Raw genomic sequence first — 17,495 nt, forward strand, 5'->3', positions numbered from 1 at the left:
CCCAACTTTCACAAGCCGGACAGCTTGGCAAACGTCGAGACGTTTCGTCCTACGCAGACGTGGCAAATGCGTTTATACAACGGAGGCAAATTTCTACGCACGGCTTATTCATAGTTCCTAATTTAGAACGGCGGCAAAGATGTTTCGTTTGGCGGACGCACTTGTAACGTTGGTTTTGTTTTTGACTAGGATTCGCGATGTGCATATCGACGCTACTCTGTTCTATTTACGACAGCCATTCCAACGATCAGAAACCTGCTATGGGAGTGCCCCGAGTACGCAGCTCTTTGACGAAAGCACTGGCACCGCGTGGCCGGCACCAAGCTTTCAGGAGTGAATCCGTCCCTCAGCGGAGGCCAACAGCTTCCTGCGAGCACCGTGCGAATTTGCTGCATAATCGGGCATCCTCCACATGGCGTAATCGCGTGGAGGAGCATTTTTGGAGGTAACTGGCCCTGTAGATACCTACCGTTTGTCGGGGCGATAAACGCGAGACATGTATCAAGAGACGAAAGAACACGTGTTGTGTTTTCGTGATCCTTATGACGTTGAACGCGATGTTCTTAGAGGTGTGTTAAATTGATTAGAAAGCAGACCAATTTTACAAAGCGACTTGGGCATTGTTACTGTTCATGAAACTCAGTGACTTGTTGTAGGCGTGCAATGATGGACAACCGAACGTGCTCTCATTAATAGTACCTTTCTTCCTCTCTAACCTTTCTTTCTTTTCAACCCTTAAACCCGTTATCCCTCTCCCACGCGCGCACAGGAAAGTGGGCACGCTTCTGGTTGACCTCCGTACACCTGCTTCACTCTTTTTCCTCCTCCTCCCCATTTGTCCAACACAGTTACCCTTAGTTGAAAGGCGAGCCATCCACTTTAATAAAGATTTGTCACCATTATCATTTCCCTGCGCGTGCATGCTGGCATGCATTATGCTTGTCTTCTGAAGTGATCAAGTTCCGAGGGAGCTTGTTTTGGTTGCTTGTCGGTGCCAAGTTCGCAGCACCCAGGATCCGGATAAAATTAGGAGCCCGCATGTAAGCGCAGGATCCATATGAGGGCTCCCTAGTATAAAGCTGACAACATTACACAGGAAACGACACCCACGCCGCTTCGCTTTGCAGAATACCAGCGCTGAATACAGACAGAAAATCGTCCCAGTGGAGAGGTATCTTCGTGAGTGATGTATTAGGACGAGAGAGAGAGAGAGAACCATATGCAGACAGTGAAACACGTCCCTTTCCTCTGGTTCTTATGCGTGCGTAAGAAACAACTATTACCATTGCTTCTGCGCAAAAGTTCCTCTCGTATTCAGGCTGTGGTTAGGGTATACCTTGAAATTTGAGTCAAAATGTTAGGTAACACTTAAGAACAGTGAAGTACAGGCACTATTTCGACCCTTATTATTGGCATTCTTAGATTCTAGAAATTGTTCGGTAATCATAGTTTATATTTATTTTACTACAGTCATTATAGATTATACCTGTAATTCACTGATACTACTTATACAGGGTGTCCCAAGTATCTTTCCCCAAGATTTAAATATATGCGAATGCCACGTATCTGGGCAGAACCACGGTAATGTTGTTTGTCGTCGCTTGTAGATAGTCAGATTATTTTGTGAATTCCGCCCAATTACATAATAAGTCTTAATTTATTAATCAACTTCTAAAAGTGTTTTTTCGAGCGGGGAAGAAGCCCGCGAATACACGCGATATCGCCGCGCGACTGGCCGCTCGAGGCACTTTGCGTGCATTCGCGGGCTTCTTTCACGCTCGAAAAAACACTTATGTAGCACGTATTGATCAACATAAAACCCTATCGGGAGTTTTTCATGCTGCTCTACAATATTCTAATTGACACTTTTCATCTAAATATAATATTGGAGAAGTTGATTAATTAAGGCTATTTATGTACTTAGGCGGAATGCAAGAAATAATCTGAGTACCTCTAAGCGGTGGCAAACAACACTACCTTGGTTCTGTTCAACTACGTCATCATCATCATCATCATCAGCCTGGTTACGCCCACTGCAGGGCAAAGGCCTCTCCCATACTTCTCCAACTGCCCCGGTCATGTACTAATTGTGGCCATGTTGACCCTCCAAACTTCCTAATCTCATCTGCCCACCTAACTTTCTGTCGCCCCCTGCTACGCTTCCCTTCCCTCGGAATCCAGTCCGTAACCCTTAATGACCATCGGTTATCTTCCCTCCTCATTACATGTCCTGCCCATGCCCATTTCTTTTTCTTGATTTCAACTAAGATGTCATTAACGCGCGTTTGTGCCCTCACCCAATCTGCTCTTTTCTTACCCCTTAATGTTACACCTATCATTCTTCTTTCCATAGCTCGTTGCGTCGTCCTCAATTTAAGTAGAACCCTTTTCGTAAGCCTCCAGGTTTCTGCCCCGTACGTGAGCACTGGTAAGACACAGCTGTTATAAACTTTTCTCTTGAGGGATAATGGCAACCTGCTGTTCATGATCTCAGAATGCCTGCCAAACGCACCCCAGCCCATTCTTATTCTTCTGATTATTTCACTCTCATGATCCGGATCAGCAGTCACTACCTGTCCTAAGTAGATGTATTCCCTTACCACTTCCAGTGCCTCGCTACCTATCGTAAACTGCTGTTCCCTTCCGAGACTGTTAAACATTACTTTAGTTTTTTGCAGATTAATTTTTTGTCCCACCCTTCTGCTCTGCCTCTCCAGGTCAGTGAGCATGCATTGCAGTTGGTCCCCTGAGTTACTAAGTAAGGCAATATCATCAGCGAAGCGCAAGTTACTAAGGTATTCTCCATTTACTCTTATCCCCAATTCTTCCCAATCCAGGTCTCTGAATACCTCCTGTAAACATGCTGTGAATAGCATTGGAGAGATCGTATCTCCCTGCCTGACGCCTTTCTTTATAGGGATTTTGTTGCTTTCTTTATGGAGGACTACAGTGGCTGTGGAGCCGCTATAGATATCTTTCAGTATTTTTACGTACAGCTCGTCTACACCCTGAATCCGCAGTGCCTCCATGACTGCTGAGGTTTCGACTGAATCAAACGCTTTCTCATAATCAATGAAAGCTATATATAATGGTTGGTTATATTCCGCACATTTCTCTATCACCTGATTGATAGTGTGAATATGATCTGTTGTTGAGTAGCCTTTACGGAATCCTGCCTGGTCCTTTGGTTGACGGAAGTCTAAGGTGTTCCTGATTCTATTTGCAATTACCTTAGTAAATACTTTGTATGCAACGGACAGTAAGCTGATCGGTCTATAATTTTTCAAGTCTTTGGCGTCCCCTTTCTTATGGATTAGGATTATGTTAGCGTTCTTCCAGGATTCCGGTACGCTCGAGGTCATGAGGCATTGTGTATACAGGGTGGCCAGTTTTTCTAGAACAATCTGCCCACCGTCCTTCAACAAATCTGCTGTTACCTGATCCTCCCCAGCTGCCTTCCCCCTTTGCATAGCTCCCAAGGCTTTCCTTACTTCTTCCGGCGTTACTTGTGGGATTTCGAATTCCTCTAGACTATTCTCTCTTCCATTATCATCGTGGGTTCCACTCGTACTGTATAAATCTCTATAGAACTCCTCAGCCACTTGAACTATCTCATCCATATTAGTAATAATATTGCCGGCTTTGTCTCTTAACGCATACATCTGATTCTTGCCAATTCCTAGTTTCTTCTTCTCTGCTTTTAGGCTTCCTCCGTTCCTGAGAGCTTGTTCAATTCTATCCATATTATACTTCCTTATGTCAGCTGTCTTACGCTTGTTGATTAACTTAGAAAGTTCTGCCAGTTCTATTCTAGCTGTAGGGTTAGAGGCTTTCATACATTGGCGTTTCTTGATCAGATCTTTCGTCACCTGCGGTAGCTTACTGGTATCCTGTCTAACAGAGTTACCGCCGACTTCTATTGCACACTCCTTAATGATGCCCACAAGATTGTCGTTCATTGCTTCAACACTAAGGTCCTCTTCCTGAGTCAAAGCTGAATACCTGTTCTGTAGCTTGATCTGGAATTCCTCTATTTTCCCTCTTACCGCTAACTCATTGATCGGCTTCTTATGTACCAGTTTCTTCCGTTCCCTCCTCAAGTCTAGGCTAATTCGAGTTCTTACCATCCTGTGGTCACTGCAGCGCACCTTACCGAGCACGTCCACATCTTGTATGATGCCAGGGTTAGCGCAGAGTATGAAGTCTATTTCATTTCTAGTCTCGCCGTTCGGGCTCCTCCACGTCCACTTTCGGCTATCCCTCTTGCGGAAGAAGGTATTCATTATCCGCATATTATTCTGTTCCGCAAACTCTACTAATAACTCTCCCCTGCTATTCCTAGTGCCTATGCCGTATTCCCCCACTGCCTTGTCTCCAGCCTGCTTCTTGCCTACCTTGGCATTGAAATCGCCCATCAGTATAGTGTATTTTGTTTTCACTCTACCCATCGCCGATTCCACGTCTTCATAAAAGCTTTCGACTTCCTGGTCATCATGACTGGATGTAGGAGCGTAGACCTGTACAACCTTCATTTTGTACCTCTTGTTAAGTTTCAGAACAAGACATGCCACCCTCTCGTTAATGCTATAGAATTCCTGTATGTTACCAGCTATATTCTTATTAATCAGGAATCCGACTCCTAGTTCTCGTCTCTCCGCTAAGCCCCGGTAGCACAGGACGTGCCCGCTTCTGAGCCCTGTATATGCTTCTTTTGGCCTCCTAACTTCACTGAGCCCTATTATATCCCATTTACTGCCCTCTAATTCTTCCAATAGCACTGCTAGACTCGCCTCACTAGATAACGTTCGAGCGTTAAACGTTGCCAGGTTCATATTCCAATGGCGGCCTGTATTTTTAATATTTGCGTATTTTTAAATCTTGGGGCATGATAGTATATTATACTATATTAAGTATATTATACTTGTATATTATATTGGGAAACCTATGATTGCGAGAATAGACGTCAGCCACTGTGCAATGCTGGTCAATTTAGTAGAAATATCATGCGATAGCCGAAATTAAGTTAAGAATCTGTCCCAAATTTAAGGTGAAATGCATCGGTGTTGTCTTTTTTTCCTAGAAGCGAGGTTGAACTGCACGAAAGAAGAAGAAGAAACTGTATTAAAAAAGAAAAAGAACTAACTTAATACAATACCTCGACCGGGCTAGAGGGCGAATGCCTTTTCTTGGTTTGGGACTCATGTCAAGCCAGTCTGATCTACTCAGTTGAAATGGCCCAGAATAACAGTTTGATGTACACTATCTAATTACGATCGTACTGCGAATCTAGTTCGAGGGAAATATCGCATTTACCTAACATCATTGCCATACCGCCATAAATGATCTCATTTAGGCTTTTTTCTGAAGTCATGCCATGAGCCTGACCTACGTAAGCAGCCAATAGTTCCCCTGCGATACATTTCACAAACACTGGATCGCAGTTATAAAATCGATGTTTGCCGCTGCAAATCATTTTATTCAATTCTTGCCTACCACACACATCCAATGAGTTTAATCCCCTCCTCATAAAAGTAGCAACTGTTGTAGAATATCACATGTTTTTGAATGCCCAGCCAATATTCTATAACAAGGAAATAATCACGATATTATATTTTCTGTTGTAGTATGCCACTTCAGTATATTAATGAATATACATCTTTGTGTTTTCTTCTCATAGCTTCTATTGCATAAGTAGGAAATATAAACTATTTTCATGCATTTTCTCGCATTAACCAAACCACCTGCATTATTATTTGATCTTGCAGTCATTAAAGAAAAAAATATGTTGCCTCTGAGATATAGATACCTGTATTTGCATAATTTCCCGTCATCTATCCTTTTGTTTTCTTTTTCGGCTTTATTGGCAGTCGACACTTACGAGATTTCAGACAATATGACATGAACCACTGCAAACAATAATTGTTGCTTGCAATGGCAAGCAACATTATGCGTGAGTGCACATCTCGAAGCCACATAAGACGCACTCAAACACGTGTATTCGGTCAATGGGTTCGCAACGCATAGAAAACAGGAAGTGCAAGTTGCTACCGCGTGGCAAAACGACGCCATATCCCAACGCTTTACTGGAGCGCAGACAAAGATCCCAATTTTACTGCCATGCAATTTTTTTTCGTTTATGGGCTACAGCGCCCACACACTATGCCGGAATGCAAGCACCAAATCCGGCGGTGGACACCGTGTGAAACTTATACACGCCGCGATGTCACAAGGAGGAATGCGATGTGCACGATGCTTGTCGAGGGAAGAATGAGGATGACAGGGGTGTGCACAGGATAGTATTACGCCCATCCAGCAAAGCATTTAAGGATTCCGTACCTCTTGCGTCCCAGTGGGACATCTACCCATCCTGCAGGATTGGTCGGCAACGGAAACACCCCCAGTGGCACATACGGAAAGGTTAACGAAAATGAGTGAAATATAAATCACCATTCTGATAACAGGTTGCTTGCGCTTTAGAAATATCTGTGAGCCGACATCATGTGTTCAGGTTTTTTTGTAGAAAGTTATTTTCTTGTCTTGTAGAACGGAGGTGCGCATACTTGGTCAGCCGTAGAAGGAGCCCATCTGCTCGTTCGTCCGTACTTTCACTCAGCTCACATATGACCTTTGCATCCACTAATATATCCGCCGAAATAGAGACCAAGCCAACTGCACTCAGTAGCCAGGCAGCCCCGCTGAATCCGGAAAAGTAAGCAAAGAAAGTGTCGCTTTAAAAATAGCAAATTCTATCCACGCGGCGTTACCTCTCAGGAGTAGCCGGCACCATTATAGGGTGACTACATCTTTTTCTTTTATGTTCATTTCTCTTTCTCGCTTCACACACACACACACACACACACACACACACACACACACACACACACACACACATATATATATATATATATATATATATATTATGAGAAGCCAACAAACAAAGACACCATGGACATTCACTGGGGAAATTACTTCTACTTACTAACTGAATGAAAGAAATGATAAATTAGTGGCAATGAAAGTGGATGAACAAACAACGTGCCGCAGGGGGGGGGGGGACGAAACCACGTCTTCGCATTAAGCGTGCGATGCTCTAACCGATTGAGCTACCGCGGCGCCGTTTCCCAATACACTTTCTTGGGTATTATGTTTTTACAACTGCAACTAACCTTGGGAGTGTTAACCAGCGCCACGACTGCGGCGGCGAATGTGGAACATCCTTTCTGCCGCAGGCGTCACGAGTACGTGATTTTTTGGGTGAAGGCAACCGGTCACTAAACTCACACATGCTACATGAAGGCATCAATGTTGCCTTATTCGAAACCCTCGTTCTGTAATGAACGACAGGAATATATATATATATATATATATATATATATATGAGGGATGGCTAAGTAGCCAATTGGGTGAACATGCACTTAAACTGCAGTTGCTCTTGCAGCGGCGAAGCAAAGGCAAATGGGTGGATGAAAGGTAAGCTACGATGAGTCCAGGTAAATAGCGGAGGCCGCTTTGTGAGTCCCTTCTAGAAACAAGATCACCGTAAGAAATGGCGAACTCAGAGTGGACCCAGTACGGAAAACCACTTCCCTCGTTCTAAAGGAACAGGTTCCATGAAAATTGGCTTGTTATTCGGGGCTTGAGCCCAAATCCTCTCCGGTTTGAAAGACGTGCATCGATTTTAACGCGGCGATAGAAATTTGAATGGGCCGGTACAGCAGAAAATAACAGAGAACTGGTTCAGCAGCGGCCGCATACTTCCATTTAATCTTGGGACAAGTTGGATTTGGAGTTCGGGAGCGGCCCGAGAACAAAATCTCCGGCGAAAAATGGAGTCTCGTTTCGGATTCACTAGAACGTGCATTATGTTTGTATTTGGCTGAAACACGCACACAAAGGCACATATTGGGCTTTGTTCAGCAAAGACGTAGCGCAGTATTTTATTCACATATGCAGGTTTTCTGCTGATGCAACAAGTTCTTATCGGTACGCGCGCGAATACAATTTTGGTACAAGACTGGAATGTGAAAAAGGATGTATTGCGTCAATGTAAAACTTACAAGAGTTTACAGGCAGTTTCGTTGCCGTGGCAAAGTACATTATTCCTTTCTTTCTGTGCGCAACTTCTTTCTCGCAGAATGTTTCATCGGCAGACTGACCAGAGCAAAACTCGCCTATGTGCGAGTTTTGCTTTGGTCAATTTGCCTATACTTAAAAGTATCAACTTAAAGGCTGAACTTAAAAGTGAGCTTAAAAGCTGAACTTAAAAGGCCTTAGTAGCGGCCGTGCATATTCCCACGCTCTTTAAACGCAAAGAGGCAACCGCTAAAGAAAACTTACGACGCAACCGCTAAGGAAATAGGAATGAAAGTGGCTCGTTTAGGAATATACGTAACTCCGCCCCAAAAACTATGAGAACTGTCTATGATGAAGCGTTCAAAAAATGCGAGACGAGATCATGACAGTGTGTTTTCATTCTCCGATTTACATGCTCACTGTGAAATGCCAGGCATATCATCTCGATGTACCGGAGCTTTCTCGAACGTTGTCGCACCCAGTCTACAGCGAAACTAGCTTGCGTGCGCAACTTGAATATCGGTGTACATTCTAGAAGACACGCGAGCACTAGAGATTACCCTGCAATATATTTATTATGAATCATGTGTAAATAGCCGACACACATGATCGACAGATCAGATATTTTTTTTCGACGACCGAGGACGGCGCTCCTCGCTGTCGTCGTGCTTTGAGGGTCACGTGTTTCTCTCGGCACAAGTTCTCCAAGTAAAGAGGCAGATCCGCGATTAAAACTAATTATCGATTAAAATTAAACTTAGATTATCGGGTTTTAAGTGGCAAAACCACGACCTGATTATGAGGCATAGTGGGAGACTCCGGAAATTTGGACCAGTAGGGGTTCTTTAACGTGCACCTAAATCTAAGTACACAGGTGTTCTCGCATTTCGCCCCCATCGAAATACGGCCGCTGTGGCCGGGATTCAATCCCGCGACCACGCGCTTAGCACCCAAACACCACAGCCACTAAGCAACCACGGCGGGTCAGATTCACGATTCACAGTTTTGACACTGCCTTGTTTCATCACCGTCCCCACAACGTCACAATATCGCATTCAGGATTTGGAGGTTACGGTTTCGGTTCCGGCGCGAGAAAAATAATAATCGGACGCACCTGAAGAAGGAACCGTAAAAAAAATTTAACGATGGGGTTTTACGTGCCAAAACCACTTTCTGATTGTGAGGCACGCCGTAGCGGAGGACTCCATAAATGTTGACCACCTGGTGTTCTTTAACGTGCACCTAAATCTATATACACGGGTGTTTTCGCATTTCGCCCCCATCGAAATGCGGCCCCCGTGGCCGGGATTCGATCCCGCAACCGCGTGCTCAGCAGCCCAACACCATAGCCACTCAGCAACCACGGCAGGTTGAAGAAACCGTAGCGACGCAGTCTCAGTGGGCCTGACATTCTGCGAGGTAGAGTTTAACTGTTAAAAAGCGCGAGGTTGAGTTCTTACGATTCAATCTCAGTGTCAGTGAAGAAGACGATGATGACGATGATTAGAAGGAGGAGGAGCGGGAGGGATGTTACGCAGTGTGGGCGAACCTGTAGCCTTTGCAAAAGTTGCCGGCAAGTGATCCAGCGCCACTTATCAAGTGCAGTGGGGTCTGAAGCACGTCGTATTCCATCTGGCAACATGAAAGCATCTGGCAACGCAACGTAATACCAATGGTGAAGATGGATTCGCGAGGTTGAAAGGCTACGCGCCATTTCATTCCACGCGAAACTCACACTGCTTACCATTCACTCGCTATAGCTCGGTAAATTGCGGCGCGCAGTTCCGTGATCGAAAGTCAGCCGTCCAGCAAATGTTTATTTGAGGCCAGGTTCTACTAGCGATCCCTCGAGGTCTCCAGCATAGCGAAATAAAGGGTTGTTTCTTTAGCAAATGAAGAAAGGAAAAAAATAGGTGTGGCTCGACAATCAACCGAAGCAAAACTTGCCAGTTCCAGGAACATCTTGAGGGTGCTTCACTAAGGTTTGCCATTAAGAGTCTTCTCGTTTCAAAACGCTGACAAATAAAAGAACGGATGGTTGCCATTAAAACGCTAAATTTGTCCGTGAAGTATTTTACAGTGCAGGAGAACTAATAACTGCAGAGTTATATAGGTTCCAATAAAGCAAGGGCACTTAAACGACACTGCACCACGCATAGAGCGATCTCCAGGAATTCGCCGACTCGCGGGTAAGAACAGCTTTCTCTGCAATAATATATTCCGAAAGGTTCCCTGGAATGCTCAGTGCGTCCTATACGCTTCCACGGTTTTCCCTGCGCTTTCAAAATATTTGTCCTTGCAGTATGAATAAGTACTATGGTCATCTTAATTTTCTTTTTTCCAGTCTGCCAATAGACGGAATGGAATGGAGACTCGCAAACTACCGGAAACAAAACACGGGTAACATAAAAGAGTCGGGCTTGCTTTTCCCTTAAACGAGTAAGGCCTACTTCATTTTGAATAGAAAACAGTGCCAAGCGCGAACGTTATCCAGGATGCGCAGGCGCGCTTCTTCTGGCACGAGAAAGTTTTCGAGGATGGGAAGACGCTCGCTGTACTTGTTTGCTTTTGTGACGCTCTTCCTATTGTTTCGTTTTCTTTTTTTTTTAGCTGATCCACGGGCAGGAACTCCCGACATGGAACAACCAGCGCCTTTACTGGCCGGAAACTGGAAACGCGCTTCGAGGCACCGTCTTTCGCGAGTACGTAACTGCACGTGCATCCAAATTAGACAAGGAAAAATAGGTTCGGCTAGTCCAGCGGCAGATAATGCATGCAAGCGCCCTTGCTGTGTTCAAACTATTTGAGCAAACATTTAGCAAGTTTGAATGAAGGTAATAAGTGATTGTCGTTAGAACTTGGGCGGAAGAGAGTGATTAAGGAAAAGCAGTGTGTCAGGAGCCACATTTCAGAGAGAGAGACAGAGATAAAAACACAATGCACTGAGAGTGGCTGTTAACTCCTTCTTTCAACAGACTTTCAACAATTCTTTCAAACAGTTTGCTTAACAAAGCTCTAATCACTCGTGTAACAAATTGGAGTTTCTGCAAGCAAGAAACCGCTTGTGCTAGCTCTGTGGCAGATTATGCATGTGTGGTACGATTTATTGTTGTTGTTGTTGTTGTTGTTGTTGCAGAGGTGCCGAATTTTTTTTTCTACGTGCGGTCGGGAAGACTGAATAAACAGGGAAATGTACAAACGGCCAGCAGAGTTCCGTGGGGGTTACTGATTGTAGTTAAAGGCGGGCCACAGGAGTTTGGGTAGTTCGGGGATTCTTTTTCCGTTCTTTCACTCAGCCTGTCTCGGAAGCACATCATGGCAGATCTTTATTCACATTTTCTTTTCAAACGCAATCCTAGAGGCTAGTCGATGTGTAGATATGAGCGTGGGCGCACGAAATACCGCCATGGAACTCGTAGTGACCAAGCTGTAAATACCATCATAAGTACACAGCTCTGCGATAGGTCGAAAGTCACCTGATTTATCTGATTCCAGCCCGCGCAGCTGTTCCGCTTCTTCGCCATTTGACACTATCGTGTATTTGCCACACACAGTGGTCAATACGGGAATCGACGTCCCATACCAGTGGATAATACGCGAACATAAAGCGAGTTTAGAGACTACTTAATGTATTTAGATTAGCAAGGAGCTAAATGATTACAGCACATTTTTCTGATGTACACTGCGCGAGTAATGTGTCGATATATAAAAACTACTTCATCTCTAATTTTCTATATTTAAGTATTTAACTATATTTATGTCCTTAAGATACTTCGTATAGGGTATTTAACATTGGTCTCTTGTATCTATGCATCGAAGGCTGTGCATAAGAGGTCTAAACAAACGTTTCGCACAGTTATATGCACTGTACAGGGTGGTTTTTCGGCGCTCTCTTGCGAGATCTGTAGACGACTCGCATTTGCAAAGCTTGTTCAAGCTTACGGTTGGCCACACGAAATTTGCGTAAAAGGACGAGTTACCTCCCAAGCCTAGGAAAGTAGCTTTATATTCGAAGTTTCAGCATGCGGTAGCCTTGCCATTTTACGCAGTGAGCAATTAAAGTAGCCACAAAGCAGGAATTCACGTTTGTCGCGGAATCCATCCCCCATAAAAATCTTGGGCCCAAGTGTAACTTTTAGGCAAACTCTTTCCCTGAGATGTCGTGGCTTTCTGCACTTTCTGCAATCCTTTAAAACAGTCTCAGTACAGCTCGCCCCCACTCATGATTGAGCGGAACAGCGAAAAAAGAAAGTTCACAAAACCGAACGCGCAGCTTTTCGGACTACGTTTCTCTTGGGCACGTGCATGCGATACGGCACGTACGAACGTAAATTCACGCGTAGCACGAAGTGCTGGCATCTTTGCAGAATCCCCGCGCCCGGTGATGAGCTTTGTACTAGTGTTTTTTGACAAAGAAGCGAAGTAAACGGCTAACAATCTTTCAGCCTTTCTCTCTCCCTTATTCTATGCTTATCCCCTATGCGTAGAAAGCTTCTCGGTCGCCTCAACGAAGTGACCGAGACAAACAAATCAATGCGAATGCAGATGGTGTGAACAGGCGGTGTCGTGGAAACGGTGCAGAGTGAATAGGGGCTCTTAAGGTTTTATGCCGCGCGCTTTGCGAACAAAACGCAGCACCGACCGTTTTAGGAGATGCGCCTTCGAGGCTCACGGGCGACGAAAGCTCGACGAAACGATTTCTCGCGTGCTCACCGCTGGTTTTGTGCATCTCTCAGCACGAGGGCACCCTCAGGGACAAGAGCTGGTGAGTGACGATCTCTGAGTAAAAGATGCGCGCCTTCGTAAAGGCCGCTGGGGGGTGAGGCCGCTGTATAGGCACCTCTTTTGTTTTCTCGACGAGCTGGCCTTATTCTTACAAGAGCGGTGTGCTTTCGGAAGGATGTTTGCAGCTACCACCGTAAGCACAGGTTTACGTGTACCAAGAGACGCGAACTAATGGCTTCCTTGTGACATTTATTTGGTCGTTTGAGGTGTTAGATACGCTTTAGCCTACTGTTGAGGCGTGCCTAAGTACAGGACCGAGTTGCTGCAACATCACTGCGAAGAGTAAAATCGCTAGTCACCTTGCTGTGGCGTTGAGGCAGAAATAACGCGTTTTTCCTACAATGCTGTCGCAAGAAAGATCCCGTTAGCAGAGGAGCACGCGAGAGCAGCAGTTCTCATGATGCGCAAGGCCGACAGGAGGCGCATATACTCATGAGCTTTACCTTTCAATGCGCCATTGTTGAGTAGAGCACATCTCACAAAACCTACCACACATATATACGTGTGGGGATACGTTTCTTGCGGATCTGACGCTAGGTGCGCTCTACTCGACTTGAGTCGTACACGTATTGTGCTCTGCAGCCCATACAGAGCTTCTTTTATCGTGCCAGGGCTGTATACGTGTGGGGATACGTTTTTTTGCGGATCTGACACTAGGTGCGCTCTACTCGACTTGAGTCGTACATGTATTGTGCTCTGCAGCCCATACAAAGCTTTCTTTATCGTGCCAGGGCTTGAATGGGAATTTGGTTGCACGTCCAGTGGGCTATTTAGACGCGAGCGGCTATCGCGTCGCTGTTGTGCTGCGCGTGAATTTACGTCCGCACGTGCCGTATCGCATCTACGTGCCCAAGAGAACCGTAGTCCGAAAAGCTGCGCTCTCGGTTTTGTGACCGGTCGTGGTTTGTTTCTTTATGCAGTCACCTTCTCGTAGTTCTGTGTGCATTTTTAGGACAATTAGTTCCCGCATGACTCTCATTTTTCGTTCTCTTCTTTAGTGCGCACTTACAGTGTAGACAAGGGTTCTTATAGTGTCGCCTTCCAGACTATGGCGCTTCAGTAAGACCCAGTTATGCAGAAGAGTTACCCGTTGTTTAACGTGAATCTAAATTTAAGTATAAGAACCGTTTTTACATTCCCGTGGGCATAGTGGCAGACCACGCAAGCGCTGTTCTACGTTAGGTTCGGCGTTTGTGTTGTCTTTCCTTCCGCCTATCTGTGTCCGCATTTGCACGGCTACCTTCATCGACATGAATCCCTAACAACTTGCTTAACCTTACATTGTTTTAAGGCTCATCAGTGTTATATTTTAGGTTATGGAAAAGCATTTATGTTATGTTATGTATTTTGTTATGTAAAATAAAATAAAAATGTAAAACAACACCTACGCAGTATCATCTTTTTTTCATGTCCGTGATGAAAAGAGCCTAGATTTGTTTCATCACATTGTAAGCTTATGCAAATTAATCATTTTCTCCACAGAGGATTGCCTCCTAAAACGAGTGTGACTCATTTGCAAAACTCTGACTATTGATTGATTGATTCATCCATTCGTAAATAAATAAATAAATAAATAGATAAATAAATAAATAAATAAATAAGCAATTCTTAGTTTACTTCTCACCCGCGCAAGCTGTCCGGGTGCAAGCCTTCCAGAGCCTGTAATATCTCCGAGGGGTTATTGCAAATAAACGAAAAGAAAATTAGGGTGAAAAGGTCACAATGCCACGCGAATGCAACTGACTCGACACGAGCACGGGCAAAGACGAACACAAGAGAAGAACGTTCGGGAAGGGTGGCGACCGGGATCAGTTGGGCTCACCGCGACCACGAACGCCAGGGGAATTAATCATCGCAAAGCAACGGTCCCGTTCCCGGACTGCACGCACGTCGCCACATCCCGTGTTGTGAATGCTGCGGCTAGACAGACGACCACTTTCGATTCGCCACTGCCTGTCAAAAGATGGCGCTCGTGGGAGGAGAACCACGTCACGATCAGGCACAGATGATGACCAGCTGACCACGATCGATCATGGCTGCACGCTGCATTGATGGTGGGAACGAAGACGTCAGGAGGACAGGAAGGGGACGAAGGAGGGAGAGGGGGAGGAAAAGTGAGAATATCATCGCCAGTTATGGGAATTCTGCAAGTGGACGGCCATGTCATAAATCAAGAGAGGCAAGGAGGCACGACACGTGAGAGTACAATTTCTGTATGCAGAATTATTGGAAGCGTAGATAATCATTAGCTGAGGTGTGTAATGAAGTATAGGTTTGCGAAGCAATAATGCCACAAGAGTAAATGACAAAAAGAACTCCACCCCCCTCCCCCTGAATCACTCCCCCAACCTAGAAAAGAAAGAACAAAAGTGGAGCTCAGTAATTTTTCCGGTTCGTAACGCGTTTACTGTGACGCTAGCAAGCTCTCACACAGGATAATGCCATTCTCGAGAGGCACTATTTCGTTGTGGTGCACGCAACATCATTTTAGGTTGCTACTGTACTGCCTGTTGTGTGCCTCAAAATAACGTGCACAGGCGGCACCACTCCCGCAATCTACGTGTCTAGCAAATCTTAGCACAAATTGTTAAGAGCCAAAGCTGCGCGACCGCAATGCGATTCAGGGCTCACTCGCACCAGCGACAGACAGTGGTCGCGCGACCGACAGTAACTGGTGACCAAGCAGCGACTCACGAGGACCCATGTCCCCATGAACACAATAAAACAATAAAAACACAATAAAAGTGTGTCCAGTACTGTTTGGACCCGTAGCCGTAGGCTATTTATGTGTGCAAAAAATGAAATTATGTAATGCAGACACTTCGTCACATGCACAATAAAAACTTGGAAGAGCGGAGAGGGGGATATATACATAATACAAATGAAAAAAAAGAAAACATAACGAGACACAGTCGCTTCAATTCAAAAACATCGTGCATGTTATATTACAATAACAAATGGGATGCGAACAGTAGATAGATGTCTTTTAACCTGTTTAATGCATGCGGTGCAAGAATTTTCTTTGCTGTAAGTACAAAGTTTTGAGCGTATCTTATTTCTTGTGGAAGAGTATTTCATATCTGAACGCCAATGAAAGAGAGCCGTCGTTCTCAATAAACGTTATGTGTGGGCGGTAGATGATAGTTGCCTAATAATACATTTCTGGTAGTCCGCGATGATGTATGAAAGAGGGACATTTGGGAGGGGTGGTTGTTTCTTACGATACTGTTTACGAGAGTTGCTGTTTTTAGGAGGCGTATTGAATCGGAGGGTAATATCCGTAGGTCATGGAATAATGGGTTGCTGGGGTGATCCTGCTTAGATTGCGTTATGATTCGTAATGATCGTTTCTGCAATGTTCTGATTAGGTGGAGATAACTATTGTAGGTCCATCCCCATGATTCCAGACAGTATGAGAGATGACTGTGGATAAAGGAGAAATATAAAATACGTAATGTACTTGTGTCAAAAAAAGCCACGTGCTTGAAGCAGTTTATAGCACCCCGATGCCACCTTCGCCCCCACTGCTAATAAATGGCTTTGCCAGTGCGGGTGTCTATCAAAGGTTACGCCAAGATATTTAAAACACGGAGTATATTCTATCAGAGAGTTGTCAATACTAATGTTTACAGAGTTGGCATCTACTTGTTTTCTACGGGAGTGAAATATAGTATATTTTGTTTCCTTGACATTTACAGTAAGCTTGCTGGCTGAAAACTATTTAGAGACGTTTGCCAAATCTACGTTTGCTTTGGACTGTATTTCCTCGATGCTATTGCCTGTAATTATAGCTGTGTCATCTGCATACATAAGCATTTCTATGAATTTTAAGACACGTGGAAGGTCGGATACGTATATAAAAGAAAGCATGGGTCCCAAAACAGACCTTTGGAGCACGCCTGTATCAATACGTTGTGGTGACGATGAGACATCATTTATGACAACTATCTGATGACGTTCACTGAAGTAGCTAGAAAACAAATAAAGAATCCGTTCCCGAAAACCGTATTTCTTTAGCTTGTACAAAAGGATGGAATGGTCGACCGTATCCGAAGGATTTTTTAAGTTGAGGAAAACTACAGCTACAAGTTTGTTGTCATTTAAAGCACAGTTTATAATGCGGGCTAAAGACTGCACCGCTGATGAGGCTGAATGGTTTGGCCGAAAACCATGTTGCTGTGGGCAAATTATGTTGTATTTGTGTGTAAAGCTGTTGATTCGATTCGCAAGGATTTTCTCGAAAAGCGTGTCTCGAAAGTGTTCTCGAAAAATGGCGCTGAGCACGGATATTGGTCGGTAACTAGAAGGGCTTGAGCGATCACCGTCCTTGTATATTGGGACAACTCGGGCAGTTATTAGTGACGTTGGGTACGTGGCGGTTTCAAGTGAGTGATTGAAGACGTGGCATAATATTGTACCCAGAATATCAACATTTTCTTTTAACATACGTACTGTAATTTCATCTATACCTGCAGCGTTATTACTATCCATAGTTGCTAATGTTGAGTGTATCTCGTTAAGTTCAATGTCATCTATACGAAAGGAGTTTGAGAGTGGGCTTGGTAACAAAGAGCTTATATCTGTATTATTTACTTTGGTACCTGAAGAAATTCCAACGATAGTAAAATATGAGTTAA

Source organism: Dermacentor andersoni, chromosome 6, assembly GCF_023375885.2.
Source record: "Dermacentor andersoni chromosome 6, qqDerAnde1_hic_scaffold, whole genome shotgun sequence".
NCBI lineage: Eukaryota > Metazoa > Arthropoda > Arachnida > Ixodida > Ixodidae > Dermacentor > Dermacentor andersoni.